Here is a 24690-nt window from a genome sequence, read left to right as displayed (position 1 = left end):
CCTCTCCCATTAACGAAGTACATGCTACGAACTCCTCTAAACAACTAATCCAAAGGTCGAAAAGGGTATTCACTCCACTTGGCATGAGTTATGAAACAACTTTCGAAAAGATACACCACAAAGGACTAGTCATGCCCATAAGACCTATCAAAGACCCAGTTCCAAAAGTCATGTCACCTAAGTGGGATCCTAATAAACACTGCAAGTATCACCAAGGAAAGGGTCACGACACTGAGGAGTGTTAGAAACTCAAAGAAGCTATTCAAGACCTAATCGATGACAATAAAACTTCCGAGATTCTAGCCATCGCAGAAGATCTATCAAACATCCTTCGATCCTCCACTCCTTATCACACTTGTAGGTGAGCCCATGATTGAGATAGCTTATATAACCTCTATTGATGAAGTGGCCATGATTAAGGAGGATGAAAGATTTTTCTTAGATAATACCGGGGAAAATTTTTCCAGTCTAGAAGAAGACGTTCGAAAACTGCAAGATGTCATTGCCATGCTCTTGAATGTGGTAGAAGGACTAGCAAATCGAATGATGGTTATCAAACAAAATTCTCACCAAGGATTTAATGAAGAACTCAATGCTCCTAAGCCATGGGTAAAACGGACCATTGAAGAATACACACCAATAGAAATGACATACGATGAAGCTTTTGACTATCTTCATGATCAAGGTCTCATTCATCCCGTTGGCCCCAGTCAAGACCCACCACTTGAGAAACGATATCCCAATTGGGATCCAAATTCTTATTGCAAATATCATAGAGGCCATGGTCACACCACCGAAAAGTGTTTTACCCTCAAGGATCGCATCCAAGACCTCATTGATTCAAACCACCTTCATGTTCCTCTGAGCAACAGGAAGGCCAAGAATAGTAACAATAGTAACCGTGGCTGGAAAGGAAAGAAGAACGACAATCCTTCTTCTTCCAAAACTACCCACTCAAACAATGTTAGCACGTTTAACTTGGATGAGGTCCTTGCCATGAACAAACGAGGGCAATAGAGAAACTTCACACCTATTGGTATAAGTTATGACACAACATTCGATCGCCTTCATGCTAAAGGTCTCATAACTCCTATTGGACCATTTGAAGATCCACCAGTCGAAAGGAGAACGGCTAGCTGGAACCTCAAGGCGCACTGCAAATACCATCAAGGTAGGGGTCATATTACTGAGAGCTGTTGGAAGCTGAAAAAGGCCATCCAATATTTGATCGATAATAACAAGCTTCCTATACCTCCAGTCGCTAAGAAGACCGAGTGATGATAAGGCACAAGACAAGAGAGCTTCAACGACAAGATTTCATGACCTCTTTTTCTATTTCTTTTATTTATCCTTTCCCCTAGACACCTTTTAATTTCCCTCAGATTTATTTTGTAGGATCATTCTTTCTTTTCCTTTAATAAAATGAGAATTTTATTTCTTGCATATGATCATTGCATCGCATTAAAAAAAAATTCATGCCGAACTAAGCACAAGGTATACCCATGATTAGAGGCACCTCTTGTAGCCATGTTATACCTCTCACCCTTCAAATATATAATTCCTCTCTTGATAAACCACTTTGAGTCTCGTCTAAAGATAGACCTTCATTTTTTCAAACCACATCTACCTAACCTTGGGATGGGATAGTGTGCAACTTATGCAAATTCTAAATATGAAAGCTTGAGTGATTTTACATAGAACTCAAAAATTAAAAAAAAAAAAGAGCAAAAAATAGAAACAATAAAAGTGTACAAAAGGGCAAGTGTTCCAATGTCTTTGACATGAACATATCTTTGATATGAACACGTCTCAGATTGCATCTCTTATCGAGTGCTCGGTACCGTGCCTGAGAAACATGAATGCCAAGTGAGTAATAGACCGCATGATCGGGATTTCCCACACTTATAGAGAAGATTCAAATATGAAAAAAAATGAAAAATAAAAAAAGAGAGCAAAATGTAAATAAAAGAGAGTTTAAAAGTGAGAAAACCTCAAGCATAAAAATATAAAGATTTCAAAAGTAAGAATGCACACCTTGGGGGCTTATCTAGGGTCTTGAACCTTTATCCCCTTCTTCTTCAAACCTTTAGCCTAACCACATTACAACCCTTTAAAGACCTCTTTGAGGTATACACACACTTGTGCAAGGTTAGGCTAGAGCTACGTTCGGCATATTTCTAACGGATACGTAGGCAACCTCATAATGAGGTGTTGCCGTAATAAACATGCATTCATATTCACATTCACACACTTACACCATGATCACATCAAAGGATCTCCAATGCTCATCCCTATTCATTTAAAGTTAGACTTGGGGGCTTGATCCCTACATCTGTAACACCCCAATAATTCTCTCATAAAACCTGTAAATACCCTAAACAAAATCCAAGAGAATTACTGGCGTGCTACTGCCATGTGTTCAAACGTTAAGGCTTTATCAGAAAATAGCAGCGGAAAAACTAACTCAGTTATAATTAAGTTTTAAAACCAATAACCAAAACCAAATTAAATGATACAAGCTGGAATCATTAAGGCCCTTATTCAAAACCCAACAAAATTAGTAAATAAATAAAACTAGAGTTTAAATAAATTCAAACTTATGAAAAGAAATAAACTGCGAATAATAACCAACTCTCTACTCAAAATCCCACAACACTGATGCGAATGCTGCGTATGTAAGAACCTGTGGTTAATCTGCTCCCCAATATTACAAGTGTAAAAATTGGATCGTCACAGGGTCATTGAAAGACGAAGGCCATGACCAAAGAAAGACACACAAAGCACGCAATAAGCAAAGCTGAGTACATACAAGCTGCAAAACATAAAAGAAATCCCTAACACGCTACTAATAGTCAATCATCACGCATCATTAGTTTATAGACTCGACACATGACTCAACTATCAAATTTATTAAGACTTCACTAGTTAATATTAACTAACTCATTTATTTATTTCATTGGATTTAACAATAAACAAGGTTGTCCAACCCATGTCCCATTTGGAACATCAACAAAAGAAAAACCCCATGCCTCCTTTCGGAAACATCAATAAACATCCAACGACCACGGGCGCGACTCCGTAACCTTAGTTAGTATGAGATCTCACCTAACTACTAGTTTTAAAAAAATATTTGAAATAGGAGACTCGTAGATCAGACGACCTCGATAAAAGTACACGGCTAATACCCCGTGTACCCCAACCCCTGATTGTCATTACTCCAGAAGTGCACCAATCCAGAGTTTTATTGCTCATCCATCTTGCACTTTACATGATTTACAGGTTTAGACTTGGTGATGACTCATATGTATAATAATACAAACATTCTAAACACAATTCAATCAAACAAGACAAGTTTCCAATTTCAATTCTTGATTTATTAGTGACAAACAACACTTATTATTTATTCCTTTACTACCTCGGTGTATAAACACCTTGAGTGCATAAGGCACCCCAAAACCTTAACCTCGTCTTATAAGACTTGAATTCTTCCTTTACTCATCCTGTTTACATAATCATGAATGATTAATAAATTAATCTTTACACCAATTGCATACCTTTGCCTCTAATAGCACTTTGCATAATTAGAGCACAAATAATACTTGCAATATAAAATAGTGCACATCATATGAAATTCACAATGTATCACCAAAAAATCTAACTCAGTCATCCCTATACATGATACTAAGTTCTCGATCCTTCCTTAAACATGCACCTACAAGCAAGGTTTCGTAACTTGTACGTACCTTGAATAAACGAATTGGTATGCCACTTTACTATCTAGAAATCACCTTCAATAAACTCCTCTCCTAAACCAAACAATAACATCTCAATCAATACCCAATCAATCAAATTTACAGCAATACTAACTTACTTTAAAACCTTCAAAATCCAAATCAAACAACACTTTAAAACCTTCCCTTTAGTTAAAATTAAAGGCTTATATCTAGTTATTTAAATTTTCTTCATAAAAACCTTAAAATACACTCTTATACATGAAATTACAGCAAGTTTAAAGTTTAATAAAAATCTTAAAATTATTTAAAAACCCCTAATAATCTCCCTTTTTAATGGGTGATTAAACCCTCTTTATAAAACATCAAAAGTAGTACTTAGAAACCATTTCTAGCACTTAAAACTTCAATAAAAACATATATTTATGCTTAATTAACTTTAAACATAATTAATTTTATTAATCAAACTCAAGGATAATATTTTAATGATAAAAAACTTCGTTAAAATAAAAAAAACTGCCCGAAAATCATATTTAGAGGCTGAATTTGGCCACGAGAACACATGGAAAACACTACTTTTTTGTCAAATTCGGATGAATTCAGAACCTGATCGGGATTAAAACGAGATTAATATTAACGAAAGGAAATCTAAAAATTAAAACCCGAATTTAAGTTTTAAAATAATCTGAAATTAAGTTAAACTAATCATTAGTTATAATCACCAAAATTTCAAAACATCATTACTATAAAAGCCCTAAATCAATTGTTCATAAAAACCCTAAAACCATGATTTTCAATAATTAAAAACCCTAGGTTATAAAATTTACAAAATCTGAAAATTATGACACTTATTAAATCTGAAATTATAAAGTTTAATCATCAAAATACAATTTGATACTAATTAAATTAATTTCAAACAATAAAATCAAAACCCATAAATCAATAATTATAATTACACAAATTAATAAAACTAAGGAGAAAGACAATAAGACTAACCTTTTTGTGTGGGAAATTTTTGGGGATTCATGGGGTATTTATAGGAGAGAATCGTAGGGTAAATAGGAAGATTGGCCCTCATAAAAATAATGGGTCAATTAAGTAAACAAATGGGTTAGGCTTGTGTGATTGGACATAAATTGTACAATAAAGGTGCATAAAATAATTTGTTCAAATAATTTTCGACCCAGATTAATAATTTGAAACTTTTGAAATTAAATTATGAAAAATAACAAATAAATATTATAAATAAAATAAATTTTCATTTGTAAAATATTTAAAAATACAGGGGATTACAACATCATTAGCCTACCTAGCCTAAGAGTCACCATTATTTGACTCTTCTTTAAATATTTTTCCACACACTTAGCCCTTGCGGCCTAACTTTAGTGTCACTATCACACACATCATAGAAACATGACCAAATATATTCCCTTAGGAACCCTTTGTCATGAAATCTTAACACAACACTGAAGCATGCCTTGTCATATTAACATCACTCATTATCATAATAATCATTATATTGCAAAGTATGAAGTGCTTAGCCTCCGTGCCTAAGTTACCCAAATATTTTCATCATCAAGTCAACAATTCAGATAGCTTAGGATGAATTAATCCTTTCACTATGAGAAACAACATCAATGACTAATCTCATTCAACATGCACCATCAAACACTTCGATTCTTTTTTGCGTCTTTCTTTTTTGGGGAGAAAGTCGGTACCCTCCACAAAAATGACGAAATTTTTTTGTTTTTTCGCATTTTGAGTCAAGCACATCGTCACAATACAATGCACACACGAGTCATGAGTCACACGTGTCAATTCACATAGAGTCAGCCTCAAGTCAGTCAATAAGTCTTAGGTCAACCCTAAGAAAAGGCATCAAGCCTTAGGTTAATCCTACGAAAAACACCAGCAAAGTCTTTTGGCAATCTTATGCTTTTTACAGGATACAACCATTCAACAAAGCTCCTGTTCGCAGCCAACCGAACGATCTCAAGCATTCAAAGCTCTTTTGTTCATAGACGCGTGAACATATCATCAAAACTCTTTTGTTTAGAGACGCGTGGACATATCATCAAATCTCTTTTATTCAGAGACACGTGGACACCCTATCAAGCTCTTTGTTCAGAGACGCGTGGACATATCATCAAGCTCTTTTGCTCAGTGACGTGTGGGAACCCTATCAAGCTCTTTGTTCAAAGACGCGTGGACATCTCATCAACAGCTCCATTGTTCAGAGACGAGTGAATAATCCTCAAAAAGGCTCCATTGTTCAGAGACGAGTGAACATTAACAACAACAAGATGGCGTTCCCTAGCTTGTGGAAGGTCGTCACAACAAAAATTGGTTACTTTAGAGACGCGTGCTCGATGGTGCAAGATACGCATTTCTTAACTCTTTTATCTGTTTAAATAATGCTAGTTTAGAGGTATCGGTGATACAAGAATGATTTAGGATCGTAGAATGTTCTGAATCATTCTCCGTCCCTATCGATTCTTTGACTTTTGTTTTCAAAATATAAGTTTCTCCAAACTCAATCAAAGTGGGGGCTTCTGTAGACACCTAATTGTGTCTCCCCAAAACCAAACCTAGTGATGAATACATTTCGCGTAAAATGATAATCGAATGAAGTGAAAGTGTGAAAAGTCTAGTGTTGCGGTAGTTTTTATTAAAATATTTCTTTCTGTTTTCAAAAACCTGCTCTATTTTATGAAAATAGCCAATCCAGTTTATTTTTGTCCATGATAAGGGTCCAATAATAGTGTAGTTGGCTAGGAATCAAAAATATATTTCCAACGATATATTATAAGCCCAATTCCAATGAATAATGAGGAAGTAATGGCCAAAATACTAAACTGGGCCCGGTTTGGTTCTTACATACGGCCCAATGATCTAGAGGAGGGCCTATTATTAATTATCATTTCTAAAGCTATTAGAATTGATTATAGTCTTCTAGAATACTCTAGAAGGTTCTCTTAAATCCTAATGGAGTTAGGATTGATAATTATGTTTCAAAGAGTTTGAAATTGAATAAAACTACTCCTTTTGAGAATCCTAGTTTTGTACGAAATGGAATATATTCAGATATTATTTTTGTTCTTCATAATCATTATCCAAATCTTATATGGTTGGATAGATCTTAAAATTATCTTTCCAATGATATATTATAATATTAATTCCAAGCTATAACGAAAAATATATGAAAGGAATACGAAACTCTATCCAAAATTGACATCCTTCCACTATTTTGGCCATATCTTTTTATCTACAAAATATTTTAATCTGATTCCAATTGGTTTGAAAATTAGACTTTTAGATATTTCCAACTACATATTATAAGTCTTATTTGGACTTTTGGATTAAAAGATATGATAAAAACAAAATCCGCAAAAACTGTCTTAGCACCGTCTGACGACAAGTTCGTCGCCTGGCGCTGCAGTGCAGCTCCCTCGTCGCCTGGCGATGAACTCTGTCATTGGCGACAAGATGGTGTTTTACTTCTTTTCGAATTCTAACTCTTTTCTATCGGTTTCCGGACTATTTTCTTATAAATAGGGTCCTTGGACCTCCGTTTTTCAATACCCAAAATTCTCTAATTCTTCTCTTTCTCTAAGCTAAAGCTTATTCTCTCTCCCTCTTTCTAGCCTAACTTTTTACAAACGCAATTTCTCATACATTAGCACTAGACACACCTAGCCAAGTTCGAAGTTGTCTTTGCCCTAGACGTGAAAGGTTTGATATTTCTGAGGGTTTAGTCCCAAATCTCTATTTCAATTATTTAATTTAATTGTTTGATATTATTTTCCTTGAAGTTACTAAAGCGTGTATTTTGTTATTAGAAAGAGGTACGAGACATCGAAGTAAGTACTTTAATTGTTTAATTGATATTTTGATATAAAAATCATGTTTAGATTATTATTTTGATTCCTAGTATCATGTTAGGATGTTTATTGTTTCCTAGTATATCATGTTTAGGGTTAATTAAGTTTCTAATATCAATTATGATTTCTATGATGCTTCCTATTGTCTTTCCTAACATCATGTTAGTATCATGTTAGGGCTAAAGCTTTGATCTTTATATGTTTAGTGACATGCTAGGGTTTGTTATTAATCTTGTTAGTATCATGCCTAGGATCTTGCTAATAATTTTATGCTTTAACATGATTATGATAATGATAATTATTGTTAATTATTATTATTATTATTATTATTATTATTATTATTATTATTATTATTATTATTATTATTATTATTATTATTATTATTATGTTTCTTGATATATATTTATTTTTATTGCTTGATCACGCCTTTTATGCATGTTTAAAGGGAATTTGTACTTGTAATCACGCTAAATAAGATAATTAATAATCTTGTTTAGGGTTAATTTGATTATAATTCATGTGACCGCCAATAATGGTTTTCTTTGTGCATTAATATTCAATCAAAATAGATAAACATGTTTAGGATTAATCTATTGATTGTATGTTAGTTAGAAAGCGCACATGAATATGAGTAGAATTCTCTTCTCATTTTTTTTTTCTTTTTTTTTTTTAAAAAAAACCTACCATCCTTTAATAAAAAAAACTACCATCCTTTAATAAAAAAAACTACCATCTAAAATCACTAAAATAATAACATTCTTTAAGGGGAGTACTACATGCAGGTACAATTCTACAATAATGCAGAATAAGTTAATTTTTTTTAAAATGATTATATTCCAATTTTGCCCTTATTTTTATTTAATTATTTACACACTTAACTATATAATCATCACCACCATTATTCAACCTTTCATCCTATTTAATATTCAATACTATACAAATTCATGGACAATAATAAAGTGAACTACGACGATTTTTTTGAGGTATGAAAATTATGTGTTGTATTTTTTTCCGAAAAATCTAATTATAGATGAACAATCAAACAAATTATAATAGGAAAAATTAGAAAAAATAATCCCAACTTTCATCAATTTTGGTACAATAATCCCAACTTTGGATTATTCTGGAATAATCCGAACTTTGGGGGGGGTCTTCATTTTCTTCAGTCCTAATGACCGGTTACCTTTTGAGAAGGTTAATTTTTTTTTTATGTTTTTTAAAAGCCACGTGTCAGCACATGATTTGTCCAATTTTTTTAAAAAAAAAAATCATAAAACCCACCCCTTCCTCCTTAACCGCCACCCAAACCACCCCCCTCCCACCAGCCCCTCCCCAGCCCCCACCCCGAAAACAACCCCACCCCAGCCGGAAAACCTCCCCCACCCCAGCCGAAACACCTCCCCCACCTCGTAAACCCCCTCCCTTCCCTCACCCCGTAAAAACTCCCCCTCCCCCTTCCCCCACCCTCGAAAACGGCCGGAAATTAAGCCCCCTTGTCGTTTCCGTCCGTTTTCGAGGGTGGGGGAAGGGGAGGGGGAGTTTTTACGGGGTGAGGGAAGGGGGGAAGGGAGGGGGAAGGGTTTCGTGGGTGGGGGAAGGGAGGGGGAGGGTGGGGAATGGTGGTCGAGGGGTGGGGGGGAGATTTCCGGCTGGGTGGGGGCTAGAGGAAAGGGTAGGGGCTGGTGGAGGGTGTGGTTTAGGTGGGGGAACCAGTGGTTTTGGGGGGGGATTTTTTTTTTAATTTATTTTTTTTGGACCAATGACAAACTGACACGTGTCGTGGTGACCTTTTATTAAAGGTTGTTGACTCACGTTGACCGGTTTGGGACTGAAGAAAATGAAGACCCCCTAAAGTTCGGATTATTCCAGAATAATCCAAAGTTGGGATTATTGTACCAAAATTGATGAAAGTTGAGATTATTTTTTCTAATTTTTCCAAAAAAGTATAAAATTTCCAAAATTAAAGGCTAATATCCACGTTTTTTGAGAAATTTTTTTTAGGTATGAAGTGAACTACGACGATTTTTTTGAGGTATACAAATTCATGGGACAATAATGAACTGAACTACGACGATTTTTTTGAGGTATGAAAATTATTTGTTGTATTTTTTTTTCCGCAAAATCTAATTATAGATGAACAATCAAACAAATTATAATAATATTTCCATATTATGCGATTTTATTCGGGGCATGTCAGGGTGTCAGGATGTGTTTCCGGGGGTCAATGGTACCCCCCGGACCAGATTTTCGGGGGTCAATGGCACCCTCCGGATAAGATTTTTGGGGGTCAAAAGTACCCCCGGATAATATTTTCGGGGGTCAACAATACCCCCCGGATAAGATTTTCGGGGGTAACCAGTAACCCCCGAAAAAAAAAGAACGAAATATTATACATAGTATTAAAAAAAAACGAATTTACACATATAAATTACCTTAGATGGGAGGAAAAATGAATGTGAAATTTGTGGGATTAGCAAAATTTATGGGATTAGCAAAATGTCGTGGGATTAGTAAAGGTAGACCGTAGAAATGGAAAAAATTTTAAGTTGAATTTTGTTCAAGTTGAAATGGAATATTGAGTTCTAAAAATTGAATAAGGGTATCTTAGTCTTTTATTATTTTCATATAAATATATAAATCCTGCATTTAGGTTATTTTGTACTGCATTTAGTACTTGTGTTCTTTAAAGTAACCTACCATCTTTAAAAAACTAACATGTGAAAAAAAAAAACGTCCATGTGTGTAAGGAGGGTGTTCCCATCGTAGGGGATCCTTCTCCTTAGATTCCCGTGGCCCTTTAAAAGCCTAGGACTTTACACTTGTTAGGGTGTATTAGGATTTCAACCTGACTATTTGGGGGACCTTGAATTAGAACTGATCTTGTCATCAAGATTTTTATAAGAAACAAGTAGGGAGTCGCCAATGAGTTTTTGAAAAACTCATAAACCTCGTCCATGCCTTTCTCCCATGTAGAGTTCATGTGATAATTAGCACGAATCCTAATTTTATCCATGTCCAAATTGGTCTACATAAACCAGAAATGAGTTCGGGAGCGAATGTACTAAAAAAACATTCCCTTTAAAGGGGAATCGATATTCTAGCCCTAGTGCGGTCTCTACTAGCTCTTCATTTTTCACAATTTCATCACCAAACATTATATGCAACGCGATACCTAAAACTAAGTTAGTTGATTTTATTTACATGCATCAATCACGTAGGAATTACATTTTAAAGTAGTTATTCTTTATTTAATTCAAATTCGTGAAAGGAACAAAAATAAACAAGATTCTCCTTGGCTTAAGTGATCAATCAATCAATTAATTATTCAATTTTAATCTTATTTAACGCAAGATACTATGTGGAATTTATTAATTAAATGTCCTTTTAAAATGATAAAACAACACTAATTAATTTATTATTCTTTTAAACAAGAAAAATAAATATGATTGATCTAAGTGCTCGGGATTTTACCACTTCTCTTTGCTAGATCTTCGTTTAGAACACTTATGGACTCCTTCTTGTCCGGGAACCTCCACCGTAGTAACACGTGTAAAGGGGGTGAGTAGGATAAGAGGGTTTGGTAGCACACAAGTTCACAAAGTTTCTGCCAGAGTTTTAGCTTAGGTTAATTTCTGTCTGTTTAAGCCTCGTATTAAGCCTCTATTTATAGGGAATGGGTGGGTTGTAACACCCCAATAATTCTCTCTTTAAACCTGTGAAGACCCTGAACAATATTCAAGAGAATTACTAGCGTGTTACCGCCACGTGTTCAAACGTTAAGGCTTTATCAGAAAATAGCAGCGGAAAAACTAAATCAGTTATAAATAAGTTTCAAAACCAACGAATGAAACCAAATTAAGTCATACAACTTGGAACCATTAAGGCCCTTATTCAAAACCCAATAAAAGTAGTAAGTGATTAAATTCAGTGTTCAAATAAATTCAAACCCAAAAGAAATAGTGTCGAATAAAATCGAATTAAAATAAATTCAAACTTGCAAAAGAAATAAAATGCAAACAACCAACTCTCTACTCAAGATCCCACAACCCTGATGAATGCTGATGTGTAAGAACCTGTGGTAATTCTGCTCCCCAATATTACAAGTGTAAAAATTGGATCGTCACAGGGTCATTGAAAGGCGAAGGCCATGACCAAAGAAAGACACACAAAGCACGCAATCAGCAAAGCTGAGTACATACAAGCTGTAAAATAAATTAAGAAATCCATAACATGCTACTAATAATCAATCATCATGCATCATTAAATTATAGACTCAACACACGACTCAACTATTTATATTACTAAGACTCCATTAATTAATAATAGGTAAATCATTATTTTTATTCATTGGATTACGCAATAGACAAGGTTGTCCAACCCATGCTCCATTTGGAACATCAATAAAAGAAAAAACCCATGCCTCCTTTCGGAAACATCAATAAACATCCAACGACCACGGGCGCGACTCCGTGACCGTAGTTAGTATGAGATCTCACCTAACTCCTAGTTTTGAAAATATTTGAAATAAGAGACTCGTAGATCAGACGGCCTCGAGAAAAGTACACGGCTAATACCCCATGTACCCCAACCCCTGATTGTCATTACTCCAGAAGTGCACCAATCCAGAGTTTATTGCTCATCCATCTTGCACTTTACGTGATTTACAGGTTTAGACTTGGTGATGACTCATATGCATAACAATACAATCAATCCAATATCAATTCAATCAAGTAAAACAACTTTTCAATTTCAATTCTTGATTTATTAGTGGCAAGCAACATTTATTATTTATTCCTTTACTACCTCGGTGTATAAACACCTTGAGTGCATAAGGCACCCCAAAACCTTAACCTCGTCTTAGAAGACTTAAATTCTTCCTTTACTCATCCTGCTTGCATAATCATGAATGAGTAATAAATTAATCATTACACCAATCATATACCTTTGCCTCTAAGCGCACCTTGCATAATTAGAGCACAAATAATACTTGCAATATAAAATAGTGCACGTCATACGAAATTCACAATGTATAACCAAACAATTTAACTCGGTCATCCCTATACATGATACTAAGTTCTCGATCCGTCCTTAAACATGCACCTACAAGCAAGGTTTCGTAACTTGTACGTACCTTGAGCAAACGAATTGGTATGCCACTTTACTAACTAGAAATCACCTTCAATAAACTCCTCTCCTAAGCCAAATAATAACATCTCAATCAATACCCAATCAATCAAATTTACAGCAATACTAACTTACTTTAAAACCTTCAAAATCCAAATCAAACAACACTTTAAAACCTTCCCTTTAGTTAAAATTAAAGGCTTATATATAGTTCTTTAAATTTTCTTCATAAAAACCTTAAAATACACTCTTATACATGAAATTACAGCAAGTTCAAAGTTTAATAAAAATCTGAAAATTATATAAAAACCCCTTAAAATCTCCCTTTTTAATGGGTGATTAAACCCTCTTTATAAAACATCAAAACTAGTACTTAGAAACTATTTCCAACACTTAAAACTTCAATAAAAACATATATTTATGCTTAATTAACTTTAAACATAATTAATTTTATTAATCAAACTCAAGGATAATATTTTAAGTATAAAAAAAAACTTCGTTAAAATCAAAAATTGCCCGAAAATCATATTTAGAGGCTGAATTTGGCCACGAGAGGGTGGTGCTCACTTTAAAAGATAGTGAGTCTTTATTAAAACGTTGTTTCCACATGGAAAACACTACTTTTTCATCAAAATCGGATGAGTTCAGAATCTGATCGGGATTAAAACGGGATTAATATTAACGAACGAAAATCTAAAAATTAAAACACGAATCTACATGTTCAAAATAATCTGGAATTAAGTTAAACTAATCAGTAGTTATAATCACCAAAATTTCAAAACATCATTACTATAAAAGCCCTAAATCAATTGTTCATAAAAACCCTAAAATCATGATTTTCAATAAATTGAAACCCTAGGTTTATAATTCATAAAATATGAAATTTATAACATAAATATAATCTGAAATTTATAATCTTTATACCATTAAAATATAATTTGATACTAAAAATATAATCTTTATACTAAAACCAAAACCCAAAAAAATTAAATTAACATTAAGCAAAATAATGAAACAAAGGAGGATGAAAATAAGACTAACCTTTTTGTGTGGGAAATTTTTTGGAGATTCATGGGGTATTTATAGGAGAGAATTATTGTAGGGTAAAAAGAAAGATTGGGCCTCATAAAAATAATGGCTCGATTAAGTAAACAAATAGGTTAGACTTGTGTGAGTGGACATAAATTGTAGAATAAAGGTGCATAAAATAATTTATTCAAATAATTTTCGACCCAGATTAATAATTTGAAACTTTTGAAATTAAATTATGAAAAATAACAAATAAATATTATAAATAAAATAAATTTTCATTTATAAAATATTTAAAATTACGGGGGATTACATGGGTAGACACCCAAATGTGTCTCCCCAAAACCAGACCCAGTGATGAATACCTTTCGCGTCATTTGATTATCGAACGAGGTGAAAGTGTGGAAAGTCTAATGATGAGGATGTTTTTATTAAAATATTTCTCTTTCTGTTTTCTAAAAATATTTCTTTTCTCACTCCTATTTATGAAAAATAGCTAGTCCAATTTTTTTTGGTCCATAATAAAGGTCCAATAATAGTGTAGTTGGATTGGGCTTGAAAAAAGCTTTCCAATGATATATTATAGGCCCAATTCCGATGACTTATGAGGAAGTTATGGATTAAATTAAATTAGGCCCAATGATTTTCAAAGGTGGCCCGATGATCTAGAGGAGGGCCTATTAATCATATTTTTAAAAGAATGTTTTATTTAGAATACAATATATAAATCTTATATCGAAAACTACTCGGACGCATAATTACCTGAAACCGGTCTTGAAGGTAATTACACGTGGAAAAACGCGTTGACTTTTGGACCAGCGCGAGACGACGGAGTCGTCGCCAGGCGCTGGCTCCTGTCTTTTGCGACGGGAGGAGTTTTATTTCGAATATGATTTTCTTCGATCCCATGCTATTTTTTTTATAAATAGGGGTCATATCTCCCTGTTTTCAAATCATCTATACACAATCTATATATTCTCTCCCTCTCTAAAAGCTAGAAGCTTTCTCTCTCTTTTCTTTTTCTAAGCCTTCCCTCTCTCAAAATTCCTCATACATTAGATTTAGAAACACCTAACCAAGTTTGAAGTTCCCTTCGCCCTAGACATGAAAGGTTTGATATTTATGAGAGTTTGGTCCCTAATTTCTTCTTCGATTATTTGATTTAATTGTATTGATTTTTAATATTTTCCTTGAAGTTACTAACGTGTGTATTTTGTTATTAGAAAGAGGTATGAGGCATCAAAGTAAGTACTTTAATTGTTTTATTGATCTTTTGATATAGAAATCATGCTTAGATTGTTTTATTGATTCCTAATATCATGTTAGGATGTTTTATTGCTTCCATGTATCATGTTTAGGATTAATATTTCTAATATCAAGTATGATTAAAAGAATGCTTCCTATTTCTTTCCTAGTATCATGTCAGTATCATGATTATTATTATTATTATTATTATTATTATTATTATTATTATTATTATTATTATTATTATTATTATTATTATTATTATTATTATTATTATTATTTATTATTATTATTATTATTATTATTATTATTATTATTATTATTATTATTATTATTATTATTATTATTATTATTATTATTATTATTATTATTATTATTATTATTATTATTATTATTATTATTATTATGTTTCTTGATGTTTATATTTATTGTTATTGCTTGATCACACCTTTTATGCATATTTAAAAGGAATTTGTACTTGTAATCACATTTAATAAGATAATTAATAATCTTGTTTAGGATAATATGATAATAATTCAAGTGATCGCCAATAATAGTTTTATTTGTGCATTAATATTCAAGCAACATAGAGTAAACAGGTTTAGGGTAAACCTATTGATTGTATGTTAGTCAGAAAACGCACATGAATACGAGAAGAATAAAATAGTGGCCTATTATTAGGACAAGTTTAATCTCTTTTAGGTTGTATTTGTACCTTCATCCCCGAACTTCCAGTCATGGTTCCAGACCTATTGGAGTTAACGATTACCTGGATTGTTAATGGGTGTAACCTTCACCCTGTGAACGGGATACAAGTTCCTAAAACTTGTTGGCGACTCTTTTACTCTAGCTTCCTTCCCTTTGGACTCCACCATGCTTAAGTGTATGGTCACAGTGGGGCTCAAGTGTGGGATAGCTTGAAATATTCCCTTCAGTTTTTTGGCGACTTCGCTGGGGACGATTTCTATTTTAATTCCTAAAATTTATTTTGGCAATGATTTAGAATGAGTGGATGAGACTCGAAAAGTTCTAAGTATTTCATGAGCGTAATTTTGATTGACATTATTGGCATAAGCATAAAAAAGGTTCTCATTGGAAAGACCATCCGTAATGAGTCTAAAACATAGGATTTTTACATGTAGGAATCTAGGGAAATATCTTTCACAACTAGAATCTAAATAATGTTACGAAAAAACTGGAAAATTCAAGAACAAAAAGCTGCTGAGGCATGTAGGAATTAGCGCTAAGAAAACAGCGTCGGCGCCTAACGTTGGCGTCGTCGTTAGGCAACAAGCTTTTTGTCTGGCGACGGGGCCAGCGTTTAGCAACGAAGCTATTTTCCCGCGCTAAATTCTTCCACTACCTAGCCAGAAATCTACCTTCTTGTTTCGACTAGTTTTCTAGTTCTGTTTACTTGGTTTTACTTCCTGATTGAGTTTTTCCTTATTTTCTGAAACCCATATGTGTTCTACATATGGATATAACCCTTTGGGAATTTATGCGCCATCTACCTAATTGAACGCTCCTGGCAACGAAGGGTACATCCGAGAATGTTGAATTCACCAAACCATGGAAGCGAGTTTAACTCGCGGGGTCCCATCCACACGCGACAACCCTTCCAAAGGTAAGGCTTCCTCGCGGTGCATCCAGACTCATAACCATGGACATTCTTTGACTAACCCATATCCAGAACTTTAGAGAACTAGAGCCATGGTTAGGTTGCAAACTCATTGCATCATATCATGACTATATGACTACTTGTACATTATTTGCTGTGCATACTCTATGTGTTCTTTTCCTAACCGTTTGTTTGACTTGTGTATGAGTTAAATAAATAAAAATAATGACTAAAAGGACTTTGTTAATTTAATTAATTAATTAATAACTTAAGTCTAATAAATGGATCAAACTGGACTTAGTACGACTTTTAGGCTAATCCCCTTAGAGCAAAATAATGGAAACAGTCCCACACTACTACAAAACTTGAAAATGAGATCCCTAATTAAAGACCCGTTATTTAACTAACAGATCTGTTTGATATAAGAGATCCAACATTTAATATGACGGGTCTCTTATGTAAACTAGGAAAATAAAAACAAAGAGATAAGACCTGATGTCAACCTAACGGGTCTCTTAAATCTATTCTTGATTGAATTATTACTTTTTTTTTTTTTTTTTATTTCGTATAGTACTTTTCCTTTTAATATTCTACTCTGTAATATTCTATGACTTGTCTCCTTAGTTCTTTCACCTGATATTTACTCAAGTCATTCTCACTCTTCAAACCCCAACTCCAAATTAAAAATATCATCCTCTCTTTCAAACCAATCCACCGCCGTCACTTCCTCTTCCTTAGCTTCTCACCTTGATTTAAAACTCTGTAAACATTCAAATGGTAATAAGAAATGTACTTTGTAAACACTCAAATGGTACGGAGTAAAAATAATCTATTTCTCTCCCCTTAAAAAGGCACTCATTCTACCCACCACCTAACTCGTCCGAGTCATGCTGGAACTCGTACGACTCAGCCGTCGACTCGTTCATACCAAACTTCAAGGTTCAAACCTCTTGTGGGTTCAAGGCTCAGTGGATTTCTGAAGGTTGTTTGAACATCTCAACTCAGACCGAGTTCGAAAAATTCGTTCCTCAATTTGCGTTAAACGACGCCGTTTTGAACTGTAATCAATCTCTTGCAAACGGGTCTCCTTGTGCTTCTTGTCTCACGAGTCTTACTACTCTGCAAGCTTTGTATCTCAAATCGAAGGACCCTTTTAATGGTAATATCTTGTATAGTTGTATTGTACTAATCTTCCATTGATTTATGTTAGAGATTTCAGATGTGATTTAATAAAATTTGCTAGCTTCCCGTCAAAAAAAAAAGTTGGATATGTGATTAATCAATCTGGACTGTATGATCATTATACGAGTTCTAGTATTCGATGTTTTGTTGACTTGTTGTAATATAAATCTTTGGTTAGATGTAAATTGAAATGAACATACATGCAGAGTACTGTAGGTTGTAATATTGTTGCTTGTGAAGTTGTGCTTTCTTTCAATATTTTTTTGTATATCTTATTTCTTTGTTTTTTTATTTATTGAACTTATTTATAAACAAGTTTTTTTTGTAGGATTCTTATTTATATTGATTCATTATTTGTATTTTTTTTCAGATTTGCTTGATTTCATCTCACAAAATTCTCAGACAACGAGAGAGAATGGAGAACTTGAGCAATTGTACTTGTTGAGCCTTAATGTTGTAATTGTAATTGTATATTTTAGTAACATCAATGTTATTTTTTTGTTTATTTTAATTTGCATTTTATGTACAAATTTTTCACTACACTCTAGGGTAGGCGGCTTCCCCTACACCCCCTCCCCACTAACTATGTCTAAATGCCATCTTTTGTTTTGTTTTTTGTTTTTTTTTTTAATTTTCCATTCAAGAAAACCAAATATATATTTTATAGATCAAATTTTGAATTTTCTCTCTCCTATTTTTCACTGATTTTATTTTCTCTCTCCTCTTTTTTCTACATTGTTTTTTAATTTTCTCCCCCTTCTTCCATGGAGATCTCAAACTCAATTGCATTTGATCATGATTATGAGTCAATTTTCCCTATTGGAGTTAGATTACTTGTTTCGTTTAAACATCAATGTAAGTAATTCGTACTTTAAATGATAATCAATGAATCGATTTTGATAATGCTATGTTTTTCGATTGTACTTGTACGATTATAATGTTTTGATTTCACAGTTTTTGTTCTACTTATTTTAATTTTGATAATAATGCTCTGTTTTTGGTATTGTTATTCTAATATAGTAGTTAATTCATAGTTTTGGTTGTATTATTCTTCTAATTTGAATCTTATTTGTGTTATTGTTTTTATTTTGTAATTTTGATTGTAATCTTATTATTTGATTGTTGTCTTTCCAGTTTTGTGCGTTTTATATGAACATCTATAGTTGTTATAATTTTGCTAAACCGATTATTTTTATCACCTTGGTGTGTCGTTTAAAAATAATCTTAGTTAAAAAAAATTGATCACTTGTGTAATAGTAATTGTTCAATTATGTTTAATGTATGTTTCTGTAGTAAACTATAGGTTTATTGTAGTCGTATACGAAAATATATGGTATACATGTGAATTTCAATGATTTTCATTCTTTTAAAGACGCTCATATAAATTTTAACTAGTGAACATATTTTAATATTTGTTCCCTCAAAAAAAAAAAAAAAAAAAAAATAGTTTAACATTTGTTATTCTGTTTTGTTGTAATAAGGTTCAATTATGTAATTATAAATGTTCATTTATAGATACACTTGTGTTTATGGAATTATAAGTTGTACATGTAACTTTTAATGATTATCACTGTTTTGTAGTTTCATTAATAATGTTCAGTTATGTAATTATAGATGATCATTTATATTTTATTTATGATAATTTTACTGTAATTGATCAAATGCATTATTGTTATTGACCATTATTGCTACTGTATTTATTCATTTATTACATGTTTAATTATTGCAGTGGGAACAGAGGATGCTGTTATTTTTGAAGAAGCAAGTCACTTTGATTATTGGGGGAAACAATTTCCTTCTGAAGATGATGCTTATGAAATGTATAATGAGTATGCTTTTATGAAAGGTTTTGGGATCAGAGTTGGGAGGAGTAAGAGGCGAAGGGATGACTCATGTTTTATGAAAGGATTTATTTGTTCTAATAAGGGTTATAAAGATAATAAGTGTAGAAATATTAGGTCCTATGAGAGACTTGATACAAGAACTGAATGTTTAACCTTTGTACAGTTTCCTATTGATTGTTCAGGTGTGTTTATGAACATAAAGTGTCAAATATTCTAATATAGTTAGTGAATGATGGTTCAAAGTCGTCAAAAAAATAATAGTATTATATATATACTATTTAAATGTTTGCTTTTGAAGGATATGATTTGTAATAATACTTTGGGAAACAAAAAGGTTATTTTCTTCTTATTAAAATCAAATAGAAATTGTATATCACCAAAAATTTAAATATTGAATTAAATATACAACTCAATTCTACACATATTATTATACACAATGAATTATCGATCCAAAATCGAAAAATTCAAGCTAGTGTTATTGGTTGATATTGCGCGAATCCATGCATTCTTGATTTCCTTATTTTTGTTGCCTACATTTTTTTTCCTTGCTATCGTGTGGTGTAACTCACTATATCCATGATTCTTTGTTTAACTAATAGACAAAAACAAGAATTTTTAGTTAGATTTGAGCAAGAATAAGTGTTGAAAGAACCAATTTTCATAAGAATATGAAAATATAACAATTGAAATGATCGATATGGAAATGAACATATATTAATATATAAATGAACTTATATATGTGTAGAAATGGTCATCTATTTATATGGAATGAACAACTATTAATACAATAATGAACATATTTACATAATTGAATATGAAAATGTACATCTATTGATATATAAATGAACATGCATTAGTTTAAAAATGCCTATGAAAGATATCAATCAATGAACATGAAATATATACGTGAATAACTCTTGAAGCTATCAATATATGATTTATCATACATGCATCTGAAAAAAAAAAAAAAAAAGACATATATTGAAACTCAAAATTTAACCGAGCATGAAATATTTGAAGAAGATGACCAAAATATAAATATTTATCAAAATTCTATTAATTGTATATTAATATGTGAAAACCATATACTTTTATACGATTGAACATCTACCAAAATACAAATGAATATTCATCTAAAATAACTTTCCACTCCAAACTATGAAAAAGAATGAACATTTATATATACAATGACTATGTAGTAATAATTTTCCACTCCAAACTAAGAAAAAGAATGAACATTAATACAATGACTATGTAGTAATATATAAATGTAGTAATATATTTATATTAATCATCTATTAACATGTGAATGATTGTATACTAATATATAAATGAACATTTATTAATACGAAAATGAACATTCAGTAAAAAAGAAACACTACGAACTAATTTAATTAATGCTTACTTTTCTCCAGATTCTTGGATGTTCTTCTCTGAAACTATTTCCTTCAACTGCCAAAAAAAAAAAACAAAAAAAAAGGAAAAAGGAATATTTCATAGTTCATACCCAAAAATCAAAAGGAACTTGTTCAGATTACTAGTTTTAAAACGAAAATTAGTAAAAATTACTAAAATGCAATAGTTCATACCTTCTTTTTCTATGTTTTATACTTCGATGATGATCCTGTAACACAAATGCAACAAAAAATTACTAAAACTAGGGTTTATACTCTTTTTCGAACAGAATATGAAAAAAAATCACTTACTCCTTTGAATTTCGACCTTGATTAGTTGTAGTAACTGAACAATTTTTTTTTTGATAATTTTTCCATAAATTCATAGAAATTTTCTGATTTGAAAATGCAAAAAAATAGATGTAGAGAGAGAAAATGTAGAAAATGGGTGAGAAGAGAGAAAGTGAAATGATAATGGCTGTTATATATATATGTAGTTACTGTAAAAGGGTGGGGGAAACAGTAAGGTTATTACTATGTAGTTACTGTAAAAGTGAGTATTTGGGGGAAAGGGTGTTAAACGATGAGTTTAGGTAGGGGTGTAGGGTAAGATGCCTAGAGTAGAGTCTAGCCATATATAATTACATTTTATGTAGGTTGATTTTTTTTACCACATTAACTTTACTTTAGCCCATTATTATTATTATAGTGCACTTGAAGTGTAACTACAATATACTTCCAGTAGTATGATTTTTCCGCCAATTTGTATGAAGATTGAAAACAAAACTTTCAAAATTCAAATGCAACCCACATCAAAAGCAAAAATAATTTTTAATTTTTTTTAAAAAAATACAGAGCAAAGGGACCCGTTAATGGACATTTTGGGTCTGTTTAAAGGCACTAAAAAGACCCCATATCTGAAGTAACAGGTCTCTTTCCCTTCTAAAAATCAATTTCAAAACATACATAACAGAACCTCTATCACCAACAACGAGTCTATTTGTTTTCCTTAACATACCCCCCTAATGAACGGGTCTCATTATCAAAGAGACCCTTGAGATAGAGACCCAATCTGAGGTGGTCTTTAAAGCATATTACAACGAGTATCTTTGCTAGTTTTTGTAGTAGTGCCAGATTGATGTTCCATTACGGTGCAAAGATTTTGACTGTGGCGTCACACTGCATGCTAGTTTCCGGCGCCAGGCATCGATCCCGTCGTCTAGCGTTGGCTGCCAGTGTCTGGCGACAGTACTGTCGTATGACGACAACCTGTAATTTTGCTCGAGTCTTCACGATGTGTCAGTCTAATCGATTTCCTAATACAGTTTAATCAGTTTATTAATGGCAGTAATTATGTTCAGTCCTTAATCGAGTCTAGCACATAGTCCCATGGTCTCACAAAAGAGTCAAGGTATGTCACCTACACTTACTAGTTTTAGCACACACTTTGTGAATATGTCACCATGACCATGTCTTAGGTTCATGCATAAGTTGTCCTTTCCATCATTTGAGTCGGGGGTACATTCTATTCCTAATTCTTCCATATATCCCCATCTACATCATCTTTCCATTCTCTACATGCTTTCTCCATATCACAATATTTATTCTTTCCATCTATTGCATGTTGAATAGAGTTTGAGTCAAATAATTAACAGTAAATATTCCCAATTTCCTTTCCACAGCGCTTGGTCAAGGAGGGAAGGGCGATTAATCAAGGACAACACCTTAGTTCAAGTGCTACTTTTTGACAAACTAATTAGTCGAAAAAGAAAGGCTAAGAAGATAATGACGTCTCAAGAAGAAGTTAATGAACTCAAGAAGGATGTAGCCAACCTAACTGAATTAATGAAGAGTATAGCCCTTCAAGTCAATGACCCTGTAAGGCAACAACAAATGGAGTTCATGCAAGAAAGCTTGAGCAAAATATCCAATGACTATAGATTCCAGGGCATTAGCTCCCAAGGGGTCTTAGTGGACAAGGAATTTCTTCCGCAGAAGTTCAACGCCACTGACATCCCTAATTTCAAGCCAACAGACATTCCCTACTTCCACTTAAGGGCATTCGAGACAATAATGAATATTAAGGGGATAAATAAGAAAATTTTTCATACATTGTTTTCTCTATCACTTGAAACCGTTTGTCAACAATGGTTCTTTTCTCTTGATAAACAGAAAACCTCTACTTGGGATGCTATTGTAAACGCTTTCATTGATAGATATAAGTGTAATATTCAAGTGGAAACTGTAAGGAGGGTGATCCCATCGTAAGGGGTACTCTACTTAAATGCCCCTGGCCACTTAAAAGCCTAGGACTTTACACTTGTTAGGGTGTAGTAGGATTTTAATTCCTGACTGTTTGGGGGACCTTGAATTAGAATTGATTCTATCATCACGCTTTTTTTATAAGAAACAAGCCGCCAATGAGTTTTAGGAAAAACTCATAAACCTCGTTCATGTGGAGTTCATGGAATAATTAGCACACATCATAAGTTTACCCATGCCCAAATTGGTCTATAAACCAGAAATGAGTTCGGGAGCGAGGGTACTAAGATAACATTCCTTTTAGAGGGGAATCGTCATCCTAGCCCTAGTACGGCCTTTACTAGCTCTTCCTTTTTCACAATTTCATCACCAAACAATATATGCAACGCGATACCTAGAACTATGTTAGTTGATTTTATTTACAAACACTAATTCACGTAGGAATTACATTGCAAAAGTCGTTATTCTTATTTAATAATATTCGTGAAAGAACAATAAATAAACAAGATTCGCCTTGGCTTAAGAGATCAACCAACAATTATTTAATTCAATTCTAGTCTTTATTTAACGCAAGATACTATGTGGAATTAATTAATTAATTATTTTAAAGGTGATCAAACAACACTAATTAATTAATTAAAGTCCATTTAAACAAGAAAATAAAGGTGATTTAACTAAGTGCTCGGGAATTTACCACTTCTCTTTGCTAGATCTCTATTTAGAACACTTATGGACACCTTCTTGTTGGGGACCCTCCATCGTAGTAACAAAGTATCGAAAGGGTGAGTGTTTAGGACAAGAGGGCTAGGTTGCACAAGTTCACAAGTTATTTCGCCAGAGTTTTAGGTTAGTTTCTGTCTCTTGAAGCCTCGGTTTAAGCTCGTTGATTAGGTTTAGGGTTTCGAGCAATCTTCCGCAGCAGGTGTCGCGCGCAACATATGAAGTTGCGCGCGGAAACCCAGCGCAAGTTATAGAGTTGCGCTGATATGTGCAACGCAACTATTGGTCTTGCGCGCGGCTTTATGATAAGATTCGATTTTATATTTTCTGTATAATTTCCGAATAATTACAAATCTTCCAGAGTTACGCTGGGTGTCGCGCGCAACTGAAATAGTTGCGCGCGGCAGCCCAGCGCGACTTTGTGAGATGCGCGCGACTTTATCTGCGGCAACACTAAGTTTTAACCTAGGCGCTCCTAAGTCCATCATTATTAGGGTTTAAGCACGGGCTTAAGCCTAATTATGATCGGGTTTAGTTAATTTGACCTTTGTTTTGGCTTTTTCTTTAATTTGGGCTAGTCTTTTGTGTTTTGTGGCTTAACCAGTTATCCACAAGTATTCTTCACTTTGATCCAACACGAAGATGGCTTTATTTATCGTC

The 24690-nt window shown here is 33.1% G+C and overlaps 1 long non-coding RNA gene across 1 annotated transcript; it reads left to right on the top strand.

Annotated features, from left to right (window-relative positions):
- Window positions 1–17260: 17260 nt before the first annotated feature.
- LOC145579631 (uncharacterized) lies at window positions 17261–19833 on the top strand. The gene is made up of 3 exons (XR_014099175.1): window positions 17261–17787; window positions 18181–18665; window positions 19540–19833. It is a non-coding gene; the product is annotated as an uncharacterized LOC145579631 (long non-coding RNA).
- The last annotated feature ends 4857 nt before the right edge of the window (window positions 19834–24690 follow it).

This window comes from Chenopodium album, chromosome 1, assembly GCF_948465745.1.
Source record: "Chenopodium album chromosome 1, dcCheAlbu1.1, whole genome shotgun sequence".
Taxonomy (NCBI): Eukaryota; Viridiplantae; Streptophyta; class Magnoliopsida; order Caryophyllales; family Amaranthaceae; genus Chenopodium; species Chenopodium album.
Note: the sequence above shows the minus strand (reverse complement) of the source record. Positions and strands in the feature narration are given on the sequence as shown.